General features: G+C 40.9%; 1 pseudogene; it reads right to left on the bottom strand.

Annotated features, from left to right (window-relative positions):
* Positions 1 to 593: 593 nt before the first annotated feature.
* LOC128596306 (zinc finger protein 175-like) lies at positions 594 to 3,021 on the bottom strand (annotated as a pseudogene).
* Positions 3,022 to 15,275: the final 12,254 nt, after the last annotated feature.

Here is a 15,275-nt window from a genome sequence, read left to right on the forward strand (position 1 = left end):
GCTCAACCAGTTAGTATAATGCAAATATTCCAAAATCCAAAATCCATGGGCGGCGCCTGTGGCTCAAGGAGTAGGGTGCCGGTCCCATATGCCGGAGGTGGTGGGTTCAAACCCAGCCCCGGCCAAAAACCACAAAAATAAATAAATAAATAAATAAATAAATCCAAAATACTCTGGTCTCAAGCATTTTAGTTAAGGCATACTCAACAGAGTATGTGTATACATAAGACACCCATGTGTGTACATAATACTGTCCTATTATTACTTTGCTGGCACTTAAAAATATTGATATCCCACAGTAAACAGGACTTTCCTATAGTCTGGTAGTAATCTGTCTTGTACAATTTCCTACAGAAGGGGTTTTCTCAATGCAGTAGTCAGGGTTTCTTCCCAGGATGAAATTTATAATCCTTGATGAGGCAAGTACAAATAAGGATACTTCTATTATTAAAAGTTCTTTTCTGAGTAATTTCCCTCATGTAAAATAACGTGTGACTTCATGATGTGTCTAGCACACACAAAGCATCCCTAGAGTTTTTCTGGAGCACTAATTCTATCACAGACAATTAGAGACTTGGTTGAGTATATTTCATTTATGAATATGCTGATATACTAGGAATTGATTTCTTGGTAAAGCCTTTCACAGAGTAACTACATTTGTAAGTTTTGTCTCTGGTGTGAGTTGTTTTGTGTTTATTGAAATTTGACCTGTTGTTGAAGGCCTTCCCACATTGAGAACACACATAAGGTCTCTCTCCTGTGTGAATTCGCTGGTGCACGTTGAGCTGTGGTTTTTTACTGAATGATTTTCCACAGTCACGACATTCATAAGGTTTCTCTCCAATGTGAGTTTTTTGATGGATAATCAACTCTGATTTCTGGACGAAAGCCTGCCCACATTTGTAACAGACAAAGGGTCTCTCTCTAGTGTGAATTATCTGATGTTTATGGAAATTTGACCTGCCATTGAAAGCCTTGCCACACTCAGTGCATACATAGGGTTTCTCAACTGTGTGAATTCGCTGATGCTCTTTGAATTGAGACTTAGAAGTGAAGGCTTTCTCACATTCACTGCATACATGGTGTCTTTCACCAGTATGAATTTTCTGGTGTATATTGAGGTGTGACTTTTGGGTGAAGGTTTTTCTACAGTCACTGCATTCATAAGGTTTCTCCCCTGAATGAATTTGATGATGTATGTCCAAGTTGTGACTTAGAAATGAAGTATTTCTTACAGCTGTGGCAGTGGTAAGGCTTCTCTCCAGTGTGACTTCTTTCATGTACAACCAGGTGTGCCTTCTGAATGAAGGCCTGCCCACATTCAATACACACATAGGCCTTCTGCCCTGAGTGGATCCTCTGGTGCAAACTGAGTGTTGACTTCTGGGTGAAGGCTTTCCCACATTCACTGCATATATACTGTCTCTCATCCGTATGAATTTTCTGATGTATGGTGTGGGTCGAGTTCTGGACAAAGCCTTTCCCACATTCACTGCATTCATAGTTTTTCTCTACTGTGAGTTCCCTCATGTCTAAAGAGAGATAATCTCTGGAAAAAGGCTTTTCCACAATCATGGCATTTATAGGGCTTCTTTCTGGTGTGAGTTTTCTGGTGTGTAATTAATTCTGATTTCTGAATAAAGATTTTCCCACATTCCTTACATACATAGGGTATATTACCTATATGTTCTGTTAAAGACACATTGAGTTTTGGTTATAGGGTGATAGCTTTTCCACATTTGCTGCATTCATGAATGCTTTTTACATTATGAATCCCCTGCTGGGTGAGGAGGTGTGATATCTGGGTACATTCGGTACACTCACTTCGCTTCTCCTGAGAATGAATTTGGTGTTGTGTGAGTGACTGTTTATGGCCACAGACTTTTCTATAATGATTATCTTTGCAGAATTTCTCTCCTGTATGAATATTCTTGCTACAAGCCGTGGAAGAGGTCTGGGTGAATAGCTGACCACACTCAACAATGTCATCAAGTTGTGGTGTAGCATTGCTTTGATTTTGACCATTTACTTTTGGGTTAGACTTCAAACTTTTTGCAAATGAGCAACATTTCTGAGATCTTTGTGAAGAAAGAAGGTGGGGCCGCATGTGAATGATTTTCTCAGAGTCCTTATCTTCATGATCTCTCTCTGTGTTCAATGTTTTCTTATTGAAGACACCACCATAACATGTGAGTGGAATTTGGTTTTGCTGATCTCCCTTTGTTTGGTCAACTTACCACCACAGTTCTTCTAAAATGGAACACCATGAACCATCTCTTGTGACCTCACCCACCACAGAAGCTTTCTCAGGAATTTCCTGTTGTGGGGTTGTGAGCCCAAACTTCCCTTCATGATCCCTTTGAGGTGGGAGTTCAGCCCCCTCCATCCATAGTTCCTGTCCTTTTACTATCCTGAAGATGACTTCTGGGCTGGGAATATGACACCCCACTGAGAAGAGGTGGTTGTACATCTCCAGCATCACGTCCTGGTACAGATGTCTCTGGGCAGGGTCCAGTTGCTGCAACTCCTCCTTGCTAAAGTCCACGGCCATGTCCTCAAATGACACTGAATTCTGCAGGTTGTGGCTGTGCTGGGGTCCTGGGGGTGTCACATAGAATTACATAAGCTTCTGCTCTTCCAGCAACTTAGAGACTCACACAGGCTGTCCTGCTCCTCTGGACCCAGAACCTGGGGCCTCTGGGATAAACTCCCATCAGCAAGCATGTCCTCTTTGGGCTTCTACTCTCAGTCTGTCTTGCCAACAACTCCACTTTCCCAGAAGCTGGAAGGGAGTCCAGAGGCTCCAACCAAGGCAACTGAGGAGAGGTAGGCTGGGCTGTGAAGAGAGATTCTGCAGCCAACCGAAGTGGCCAGACCAAGAGGTTCTGCAGAGACACCAGGAAGCCCCCACAACACTCTTATGAGTCATCCCAAGCCGAACTCCTTCACTGGGCCCACAGGGGCCCTACTCGTAATATTCCAATCACCTCAGAGTCCCACAAGGGATGTACAAGGACCAGAATCACTTGACAACACAGGCACAAGGGTCTATCAAAATATTTAAAAAGTTAGTTCTGTTATAAGGCTTTGACACTACAGTTTTCATAGCAATATAACTACAATCCAGCATGTACCATATTTTGCAAGGCTTCAAGTTCAGCAGTCCAAATTATCAATTCATATTATGTTCAAATGCATCATCCCTGAGGAGCATAGTAAATTAATGAGATAGACATACAACCATCTCTTGATTCATCCCATCAAGGTGGATGATGGTTCTGATCTTCTTCATCACCCAGCTCCCCATCAGCTTCTACTTTGTTGTCAAATTCTTCATCCCAAGAGAATTTTGCATCCTGACCCTGATGTGCAACTTCTTGCCCTTCACAGTCTGTACAAACATCATAGTGTTGAAATCCATGTCTTATTCCAACACTGGCTGCTAACAGAAGTCCTTCTTACACATCACACATTTGACATTGACATTTTTTATCCTTTTTATAGACCAGGGAATGCTACATGTTTTCTTTTAGTAAACAGCTTTTCACAAATATCACAGCTAAATAATCCCACTGCCACATAAAGAAGTACCCTTTTAGTATTTTTGTGCCTTGCTACAATGAGGGCATTTTGATAGAGCTGATACACCATTTTCCCAAGTTTCTTATTTTGGCCAAGATTCCAGCAATACTCTATACCTGAAAACATTTGAAAGATATGGTATCAATCCATACTTGAAGTAATTTGAAGTACCTGGTATTAATTCATACTGGAAATCACTTGAAGGGCCAGGCATCAAACTATACTTGAAATCATGTAAAGTAGCAGCATCACCTCCATCTTGACCAGAGTGGTCTTCAGCCAGTAACTTTGAATTCACATTTCTATGACCATAGGGCCCTGAGAGTAGAGTGCCATCCAAATTTCATTCTTCCTTGATGAGTAGTATATTTCTTCCAGATAGGCAACAGGTGGCTGCATCACTGAGCAATATTCTAAATTGGTTTCATTATTACGTCGTATATAAATAGAAGTCTTTGTAGTTTGGTTTTTCCTCCTTGTTTTGCCAGTCTGTTGAATTCCCTGGGAGCATTTTGTTTGATCTTTGGATTCATTTTCAGCCATTTTATGAGATCTATGCAGGAAAAAACTATGGTCAGTCATTTGGCTCTCATCAATTACAATCATCATTTTCAATTTTTACATAAATAGGCAAATCAATAAGATTCCATGTTGCCCCAAACTGGCAATTTTTTGATCTCATGATAAAGACAAATCATCTCTATTAACTGGTTTTCTATTATTTTAGTCTACAACTGTAGACATTAGAGTTTCAGATTTAAGGCTTATATTTTAGGTATCTCAATGAAATTTCAGCAACTTTAAATAACTTCACTCATTTGAAGATAGCTGGCCACTGTCATCACTTCAATGGCATTTTGACTTTTGAGTATCAGGTTACCAGAATACAAGAAGTCCAATATGACTAAAAAACTTTGGACTGCAGGAATATCTAAATGGGTAGTATTTTTCTGGTTTGGGTTTTCTTTTGTGCAGTTTGTGGTCGGTAGACAGAACAGATCAAGCATGTGGCTAAGCAACCACTTAATAAGGAAATTAGTACAGCTAGGTAGAAGCCAGATGCTAGTCATCAAGACAGTGGACGAACAACCCAGAGCATTTCACAGTTTGTTTGTGCTTCCCCTCCCATTGCAGGCTCAGAGTGCCAAGGCCTGGGGATAGAATTATGTCAAAAGAGGGATCGAGGGTTCCTGATAGTATCTCAGGGCTGGGTCACTCAAGTCTTCACTCCCCACATTCTCAGGCAGTGCTTTTCAGCTGCCCCCAGGAAGGCACAGGTGCAGGAGTTTGTGCCACTCCTTTGGAAGTCACAGATGGTAAACCTTGGCAATGTTTGTGCAGTGCCATCTTAATCATGGTGCAGAATGCATGAGCCGGGAGGGCATAGCTGCCTCCACTTTGATTTCAAAGGATGCCCTGGAGAGCCTGGAGCACAGATGGAGAACTACCACAGGGGCAAATCTCTCTCTGTATAAACATAAAATGCCCATTTTACTTTGTAAACTGAACACCAAACAAAAGCTTCCTCTGAGGCTTCCAGTTTCTCATAATCCACTCCCTCCTTTAGTTAAGGTCTAGAGTCCTCCGACCTTTAGAACAGTGAGCACCAGGGCCTTGCCTCAATGTAATAAGAATTCAGGGGAAGAATAGAGTGATTACAGAGAATGTAAATACATTGGCAGGTATTAATAAATATTATCCATGCCTTGTAAGTAATATGTCAGAGAGTACCCAGGTATGGCAAAAATCAAAAGGCATTACTATGCTGAATTCCTAAAATTTTATGTTGTTTTGGCATCCATTTTGAATATATGTTGGACTTTCCCATACCAGAAGCAGAGTTTAGTCACCACACAGTTTCTGATTCTCTACCTCATCCCAGTTTCTCAACATGATTGATCCAGATACCTGCCTTATACAACTGCCACCTGGTGACCACTTTCCTATGGGACAGCTAGATGCACCACACATGACTAGACCTCTGACCCCCACACTCCAGGTGTCCTGAGCAGATGTCCACGGTGCGTGCCTCTCAGCCACAGCCTCAGGCCACAGGTCTCTGTCTCTTGCTCCCCACCTTCCAGTTGGGGGCACATCCCAGATAGTTCCCCTCTTCCTGTTGGCCCTCTGAAGCCTGCAATTGTTCTGTCCCTGGGATTTGTAAGTAATATACTGCTGCTGCTGCATTTATTTATTTATTTATTTATTTATTTTAGGGTCTCATTCTGTCACCCAGGCTGGAGTGCAGTGGGGCAATCATAGCAATGATGTATCATACCCAGCAAAGGGACCCCTAAAGGCCCCTTACTGTCTCAGCCTGAGTCCCTGCATGTCTCAACACCCCCGCTTGGGTTAATTCCTCAAACAGGTTTCAGAATAGAACAAGGAAGTTCTCTGAGTTGCCGAGAACTCCTAGCAACAGGTAAAACAATGGGAAAGCTCACCCTCATAGAACAGGGAAGTTCTCCCAGTTCCCCCAACCCTCTAGCTATGGTGAAACAATGGTGAAAGAAATTACCTAGGCAAAGTTCCCAAGGTACTGCATCCCCCTAGTTGCCCCCATGCCAACTCTCTATGCCAACCACCACGTAGTACACCTCCGGTTGCCATGCTGTAGCCCCCTGACTGTAACCCCACCCCAGCTAACTGCCACGTTTTTGCTTTCGTTTCTGCTTGCTTGCATGGCAACAAAAATGGTATAAAAGTCAACCTGCCCCTCACTTCTGAGCTGTTTGCCCTTCGGGGCAGCGGCCCACCTGCGCAGTTGTAATAAATCACCATCTGATTTGTACCTAAAGTGGGGTCCGAGTCATTCTTTAGGTAGCATGAGTACAACAATATTTCCCTGCAGCCTCAAATTCCTGGGTTCAAGTAATCCTCCTGCCTCAGCCTCCTGAGTAACTGGGACCTGGGACTACAGATGCCTACATCTGTCTGATTTTCCTTTCTTTTCTTTTCTTTCTTTCTTTCTTTTTTTTTTGAGATAGAGTCTCACTGTGTTGCCCTTGGTGGCATCACCGCTTACAGCAACTTCAAAGTCTTGGGCTTAAGCAATTCTATTGCCTCCACCTCCCAAGGACCTGGAACTACATGCACTTGCCAAAATGCCCGGCCATTTTTTTGTTGTAGTTGTCATTGTTGTTTAGCAGGTCCAGGCCGTGTTCCAACCTGCCAACCCCAGGGTATGTGGCTCGTGCCCTAACCACTGAGTTACAGGGCATGAGCCTTTTTTTTTTTTTTTTTTTGGTAGAGATGGGGGTCTTGTTATATTTTCCCAGGGTGGTCTTGAACTCCTGGCCTCAAGCAATCCTCTCACCTTGGCTTCCCAAAGTACTGGGATTGTAGGTATGAGCAGCTGTATTAGGGCATGATTCTGGTTTTTTTTTTTTTTTTAAAGCATTTTATTATTGTTAGGCTGTGAGCTAGTGCATGTGGGTTTGAGAAAAATTACTCCAGATAAAGATAGGATAGAAGATATACAATGTATTTAATCTTTTTAGAAGCAAAGAGGATAGAAGCTATAAAATGTATTTAATCTTTTTAGAAGCAAAGAGAGTGAAAGAATGGGGGAAGAGGGAACAAAAAAGACCAAGGAGACAGCCTCGCATCCCAAAGGAAGAGAAGGGAAAAGCCAACAGCTGAGGCCAGGTGGCTAGCGATATTAAAGGGGATGTAGACTGGCAGGGTACTGATCTATGCCAGCCTTCTCCTTTTACAGATTAATAATAGAGCCTCAAAGAAATTTTTTACAATGACTTAATGATAGGGCTGGGGTTAGAACCCAGAGACATAGCCCTAGATTCTCTCAGTTACATTATGTTGAGACTCCCCTCCCGCCCACCTCCCCCCCAGGCTGTTAAACTCTAGTCTCTAGAAATTTGAATTAAATTTTGGTCTTGTACTGACACTATTTTAGGAGAGCTAGAAACACTTCAATTTCTATACTTGTTTTTCTTATGGAGAACATTTTTTGGGTTCTAATAATGGCTAGGAACGTTGTGTCTGGCACTGAAAAAAGAGGCATGGTTTACAGCTAAGTGGAACCTTCATGAAATCCTTAAACACACCTGGTGATTTTAACCCTAAAGTAGTCTTTATTGCATACTCAATTATTTTTGCTACCTTTCCCCCATCCTTGTCCATGACTTATGCAATTAGATGTTCCCAAATTTTAACCTTCTGGTCAATAATTCTAGATCTTTAAAAGATACTTTCAAAGATATTGATAGTCACATGATATACTTCCAAAATTCCAATGTATAAAGGGAAATTCCATGATAAAAAGGTCTTGTGTGATTCTTGGTAGAAAGTAATATGATATTAAAAATTATAGTAAGTAGGCTGGGCATAATGCCTATAATCCTAGCACTCTGGGAGACTGAGATGGGTGGATTGCCTGAGCTCACAGGTTTGAGATCAGGCAGAGTGAGACCCCCCGCCTCTTTAAAAAAGAGCTGGGTGTTGTGGTGGGCACCTGTAATCCCAACTACTACTACTAGGGAAGCTAAGGCAAGAGAATCACTTAAGCCCAAGAGTTTGAGGTTGCTGTGAGCTGTGATGCCACAGAACTCTACTGAGGGTGACAAAATGAGACTGTCTCAAAAAAAAAAAAAAATCATTGTAAGAGACGATCTTGTTCCTAAGCATGGTAGGCAGTCAAAAGAAGGTTGATGTGGTAGACTATAATAAGAGTCCATTTCCTGGGATTCAAAATTTAAAATAGTATTTTATGATTTCTGGAAGATTGATTTCAAGTATGTAAAATCCTTGATAAATATTCAAAACTGTTGCAAAAGAATATGCTTTAGAGACCACTGACTTATTGGAGAAGATAGAGAAGGAATTAAAGTAAAGTAGACTAGAACCAGGAGTTGAGAGGAGCCAAGGGAATAGGCTTAGACACTCGAGCTGTGTGATGAAATATTAGACTTCATTATGAAACACCTGTACTGAAAGGCAGATGGGAGAGACGGAGGCCATTCCCAGACCCCTTAGGAGTATCTGCTGCTAGCCCTGGCACCAGGAATTTAAAAAGCAGCATATGGTTTTTGCACAGAGGTTTTCAACTTTTATTAATAGACTGGGCTGTTTTAAATGATATAAAGTAGCAACCAACAGGCAAGTATTCAGTGCTTCTGAGTTTGGATCCAAGTTCAGCAAGTCATCCTGCTTAATACTATTGTGCCCAGATCTTGAAATCCCCCACAAAGACCACTAAGGAGCCGAGTCAGATGCAAAAACAATAGAGCCATTTATTCACAGATTCGAATCTGGGCTTCTCATTCCTGCCTCAGCAGGAGGGCAGAGAAGCCCCTACGCAGAGGGAAGAGCAGTTTTAAGAATACAGAAAAGGAAAGGGGGGAGGAATAGGGGCTTAGGGGAAAGATTTACTACTACTGGGGCCGAGAGTGGGTACCATTATCTATCGGGGCAAACACACTGGAGCCGGGGTGGGGGAGGAAGCAGGTTGCCTATCACCTTTGGTATGCAAGCAGGTTGCCTATCACCCTTGGTATGCAGCTGTAAATTGAAGGCTGTGGGGCAAAGTGGGGTCAGTGAAGGCTGTGAGACAAAATGGAGTTAGTTTTAACAAAATGAAGTTAGCTTGGTCCTTTCACCTGCAAGGTGCAGTCCTGCCTTCTGGTGTAAAAACAAGGGGAAGCATTTTACCACACTGTCCTCCAGAAATATTTTACCAATTTACAGTCATATCAATAAATGACCAGAGTCCCACTTCTTCCTCACATTCCATGGGCAACATAGGAAACTGGATATTGAAAGACTTGGGACAAGACCCCCACTCTGTCCTGGACCACGACAACCCCCCAATCAACCGCAAGAGACGGCACTTGATGCAATTAGCAAGAGGGTTTTATTCCAGCATGCTGGGGCTTAGCTCGTAACTCTCTCAGGAGCAGAGGAGTTAAGCCCTGAACAGCAGGTTTTACAAGCTTATAAAGGCAAAAACCACAAAGTAGGGAGGGGTAGCAGACATAGCAGGGGCTTTAACCACAAAGTAGGGAGGGGTAGCAGACATAGCAGGGGCTTTCTAGATAAGAAGAACTCTGGTTCATTACTCAACTGTCTTAAGACAAGATTAACAGTTAAACATTTGCTTAGCCCTTTTATCTGCTTCAGCTCGGGGCTATCTCCTGGAACAGTTACAAAAGGTCACATTCTCATGGTAGGGGGCGAGAGGTGGTCACATTCTTATGGTAGTACTTTCCTTCAATATCACCTATAAATAACCCTTTGTTGTTGCAAATTTAATATATAGAGAGAAGAATGGTATCTTCTTGGAGTTTTCTTCTAAAATGTAAAAATTTTCCCCACATTTACTGGTGATTTGCTTTTCTTCCATATTCTGAAGTCATTCAGGTCTTTTAGAAGTGCCTCATACACAGGCTTAAAAATACTTAACATACTTTGTGCTGGGTCCTGCTGGGAATTTCTTTTTAAAAAATTATCAGATACAAAACATTTTGTGTGAAGAAGAGTGTATAATAGTGTTATAATGGCAAGTATTTAAAATAATCTCAGTACTCAACAATCGAGGGCAAATTTTAGTTAGTAATAATTAGATCATGAATCAGCCAACCAAAGATTTCTTTTCACATAATATTTCAATATCCTAAAGAAAATGGTTGCTCCTTTAATAGGAAATGAAAGAAGGAACATGTAAGAATTTTACGGTCCTTGTTTTCAAATGCTGTGTAAATGTACAAAAAGACTAGAAGGAAATATGTGTAATCTTGTTATTGTATTAGGCAGAAGTTATGCCACTGGATAATTTTTATTTTCTTTGAATCTGTCTGTCTTCATATTTTCTGCATGAATATAAGCAAATAGGAAAGTTGTTATAAAAATAAAAATGGACATAGAAAGATCCAGTTCTTGAAAACACTGTTTCTGGCAATGAAACAAAATGTAACATGCTTAATATTAAGATAAGTGTGATTTCAGGGAATTATCTTTATTCTACTTTAGAAAAAAAAAGAGTGAAAGAAAGAAAACAGGATTATTGATTTTTATATAGCCAAAACAGTAACTGGGTTTGCAACAGCTTCCTGAGAAAAGACTGGTGTTTAATACTGAAGTAGTCTAAAAGCTAAAATATTGAAAAGATTGAATATGCCCATTATGGTGTCAGATATTTTAAAAATTAATATTTTACTTCATGTATGCTTTTTATTAGTTGACAAATTACATGAGCTGGTGATTTTTTTTAATAAGGAAAAGGGAGGGGTGCTTTTTTTACAGTGTTTTTTATAACTTTTTAATTGTCAACTTCATAGGAATGCTTTTGTTTTCTTAAGTTTTCAATCACCAGGATATCTTTTTTTCCTTAACATTGTTTTTAATGTAATCTATTACAGGATGCTGGTAGGATCAGGATATAAGAACTTTTGTTTAAAGAATTTATAATGTCACTATGTTCATGTTTATGAGATTGACTTCAAAATAATCTGCTAGTTATAAATAAAATAAACCTAAAAAAATAAAAACAAGGGGAAGCTTAGAAAATGTATTCATTGGCTGTGGAAGAGTCACTCATCTTCAGAAGCAGCTTGTAAGAATTCAATCTGGCTTCTGTCCTTCCCTAGTCATACTCTAAGATATTTCACTAACTTTTTTTTTCTTTTACACACACCATTTATTGTTTCATTTAATTAGTCAAACATTTACTGCAAACAATTACTATGGGCCAGGCTCTATTCTAGAAACTGAGGAATATAGTATTGAACAAGACATAGTACCATTATCCAGACCAGGTATGGTGGTTCATGCCTGTAATCCCAGCACTCTGGGAGGCCGAGGCGGGTGGATCGCCTAAGTTTATAAGTTCAAGACCAGCCTGAGCCAGTGCAAGACCCCATCTCCAAAAATAGCCTGGTGTTGTGGCAGCTGCTTGTAGTCCCAGCTACTTAGGAGACTGAGGCAAGAGAATCGCTTGAGCCCAAGAATTTGACATTGTTGTGAGCTGTGATGCTATGGCACTCCACCAAGGGCAAAAAAATGAGACTCTGTCTCAAAAAAAAGAAAAAAATACCATTGTCCCAGGTGGTTTATTGCTCAGAAACACAGATCCTGTGTTTAGGAATTCACAGTCCAGGATAGTGCTGTCCAGTACACCATGATGCGACGGTAAAAATGTTCTGTATCTACGTCTTCCAGTACAATAGTCTCCAGTTACAGGTGGCCGATGAGCAATTACATTGTGGTCAATGTGCTTGAGAAAATAAATTTCAAATTTCATTTATGTTTAATTAATTGAATTTGATTAGCTACATGCTGTTCGTGGACACTGTTTTTGGATAGAACTCAAAAAGGAGCGACAGATAAAGAAGCAGATTTTTACATTATCATATGTAATGAGATGGTTGGTTAGACTAGTAAACAGATTCAGCTGGCAAAAAAATAATGCACCCCTCCTCCACTCAGCCAGCTTGTTATTTACCTAGATAGTGAATGCAAGGGTCAGCTCTCTGGATCCTTGTGACACACCCCAAAAGGATGACACTAAAACAAAAAGGGCGAGATGACTTCAACGCTGGTTGTGGGGCACTCTATTGCTAAAATACGGTTAATTATATCACAACACTAGAGCAAGCTGTTAGTTAAATTGACAGAGGAGGCAGGGAAGCTTGAGAACGTTACACAATCTTCCCCAGCTGTAAGTGTTTTAAGGTGATGGAAAACCGATCCCTTTCTTTGGTCCATCTTGCTGGTCCCCAGCCATACAAATCTTAACAGGTGAGATTCTTTTGGATGTATCAGAACGCAGTGAGGTTTCTAATCAACTCTAATAGAGTACAGACCCCTATCGAACAAGATATAAACACCTGTCCTGAGTAAGTTCCTCCTGTCAGACAAAAATCGGACACATTCATGACATTTTTAGCCAAGTAAGTCCAAACATTTTTGCTTAGTTGGAAGGGTTCTATATCTTGTCCCTGTCTCCAAATTCCTAGAGTCAATAAGGTTATGAAGAGGAAGAGGGAGCATCTTGAGGCCATTTTTTGAATCTAGATCTTTGTATCAACATCCGGTCTTGTTGTTCAGATGTGGAGCACAGTTATATCAAGTTTTGTTATTTCTATCAGCAGGTGAGGCTTGACTCGCGTGGGATGAGTCCAGGTCTTAGGTCCAGCCAGTTTTTGTTTGTTTGTTTGTTTGTTTTGAGACAGAGTCTCACTACGTTGCCCTGGGTAGAGTGCTGTGGTGTCACAGCTCACAGCAACCTCCAATTCTTGGGCTCAAGTGATTGATTCTCTTGCCTCAGCCTCCCAAGTAGCTGGGACTACAGGTGCCCAGCATAACACCTGGCCATTTTTTTGTTGTTGTAGTTGCCATTGCTGTTTAGCAGGCCCGGCCCAAACCTGCCAGCCCCTGTGTATGTGGCTGGTGCCCTAACCACTGAGCTACAGGCACCGAGCCAGGGCTAGCCAGTTTTAACTGTGTGGCAAGGTGAAAAGTAAGGTCTTTTAATCTGCTGTGAATGGGTTGAGGGTATGTTTGTTCCTCCCACCTGTCCATTAGTAGCCCATTTTTTGGGTTTAACATCTGTTTTGATAAAGGAAGGCATAAAATAGAGTCCTATCTCTTTTGGGGGTTAGTATATCTTTTCTTTCCTTTTTTCTTTTTTTGACAATCAGAGCAAGCTTTAATGCCTCACACTTCCCCCGTGCCCCAACTGCCACAGCACTGAGACACAGTCTGCCGGGTCACTGACACTGCCTCCTGACCGCAGGACGCAATTCAGCACTTCACGGCATCCCTCCCCCTCAAAACAAGTAGATAGACATCATACCAAATATAAGTTTACCCCCAATAAATGTCAGCATTAGCCTGGAGATTGCCCTGCGATGTCAATACACTAACCAGGAGGTTTCATTCTTCTTCCTACCTGTTCATAATCTCATTCTGAGAGCTCTGGGAGCATGATGAACATTGGTGCATTACATTCCTCTTCTTGAGATAGTTCAGAGTTGAAACACAACAAATTTACCCTTGGTAGAGTGCCTATTTTTCTATGCTCCCATTGTGGAGTAGTTATCATAAAAGACCCCCCAAGCAAAATTCTCGTCCTCCATAATCCTTTTAATTTCTTCTCTTCTCTTTCTCTCTCTCTCTCTCTTTCCTCCCTTCCTTTCTTTTTTTTTTAATTGTTAGGGATTCATTGAGGGTACAAGAAACCAGGTTACACTGGTTGCATTTGTTAGGTAAAGTCCCTCTTACAATTGTGGCTTGCCCCCAAAAGGTGTGGCACACACCAAGGCCCCACCCCCCCTCCCTCCTTCCCTCTCTCTGCTCTTCCTTTCCCCACCATGTCCTTAATTGTCATTAATTGTCTTCATGTCAAAATTGAGTACATAGGATTCATGCTTCTCCATTCTTGTGATGCTTTACTAAGAAGAATGTCTTCCACGTCCATCCAGGTTAATACAAAGGATGTAAAGTCTCCATTTTTTTTAATGGCTGAATAGTATTCCATGGTATACATATACCACAGCTTGTTAATCCATTCCTGGGTTGGTGGGCATTTAGGCTGTTTCCACATTTTGTCAATTGTAAATTGAGCTGCCATAAACAGTCTAGTGCAAGTGTCCTTATGATAAAAGGATATTTTCCTTCTGGGTAGATGCCCAGTAATGGGATTGCAGGATCAAATGGGTTCTTTGAGGTTTGAGTTCTTTGAGGTTTTTCCATACTTCCTTCCAAAAAGATTGTATTAGTTTGCAGTCCCACCAGCAGTGTAAAAGTGTTCCTTTCTCTCCACATCCACGCCAGCATCTGCAGTCTTGAGATTTTGTGATGTGGACCATTCACATTGGGATTAGATGGTATCTCAGGGTGGTTTTGCATGGGGATGATGAGCATTTTTTCATATGTTTCTTAGCCATTTGTCTGTCTTCTTTAGAGAAGGTTCTATTCATGTCTCTTGCCCATTGATATATGGGATTGTTGACTTTTTTCATGTGGATTAATTTGAGTTCTCTAAAGATCCTAGTTATCAAGCTTTAGTCTGATTCAAAATATGTAAATATCCTTTCTCATTGTATAGGTTGTCTCTTTGCTTTGGTTATTGTCTCCTTAGCTGTGCAGAAGCTTTTCAGTTTAATGAAGTCCCATTTGTTTATTTTTGTTATTGCAATTGCCATGGCACTCTTCTTCATGAGGTCTTTCCCTAGGCCAATATCTTCCAATGTTTTTCCAATGCTTTCTGTGAGGATTTTTATTGTTTCATGCCTTAAATTTAAGTCCTTTATCCATCTTGAATCAATTTTTGCGAGTGGAGAAAGGTGTGGGTCCAATTTCAGTCTTTTACATATGGATATCCAGTTCTCCCAGCACCATTTGTTGAATATGGAGTCTTTCCCCCAAGGTATGTTCTTGTTTGGTTTATTGAAGATAAGGTGGTTGTAAGTTGTTGGTTCATTTCCACGTTTTCTATTCAATTCCAAATGTCTATGTCTCTATTTTTGTGCCAGTACCATACTGTCTTGACCACTATGGCTTTGTAGTACAGGCTTAAATCTGGTATGGTGATGTCCCCAGCTTTATTTTTATTGCTAAGAACTGCCTTACCTATATGGATTTTTTTCTGGTTCCATACAAAATGCAGAATCATTTTTTCCAAATCCTGCAAGTACGATGCTGGTATTTTAATAGGAATGGCATTGAATAGGTAG

Source organism: Nycticebus coucang, chromosome 2 (assembly GCF_027406575.1).
Source record: "Nycticebus coucang isolate mNycCou1 chromosome 2, mNycCou1.pri, whole genome shotgun sequence".
Lineage (NCBI taxonomy): Eukaryota > Metazoa > Chordata > Mammalia > Primates > Lorisidae > Nycticebus > Nycticebus coucang.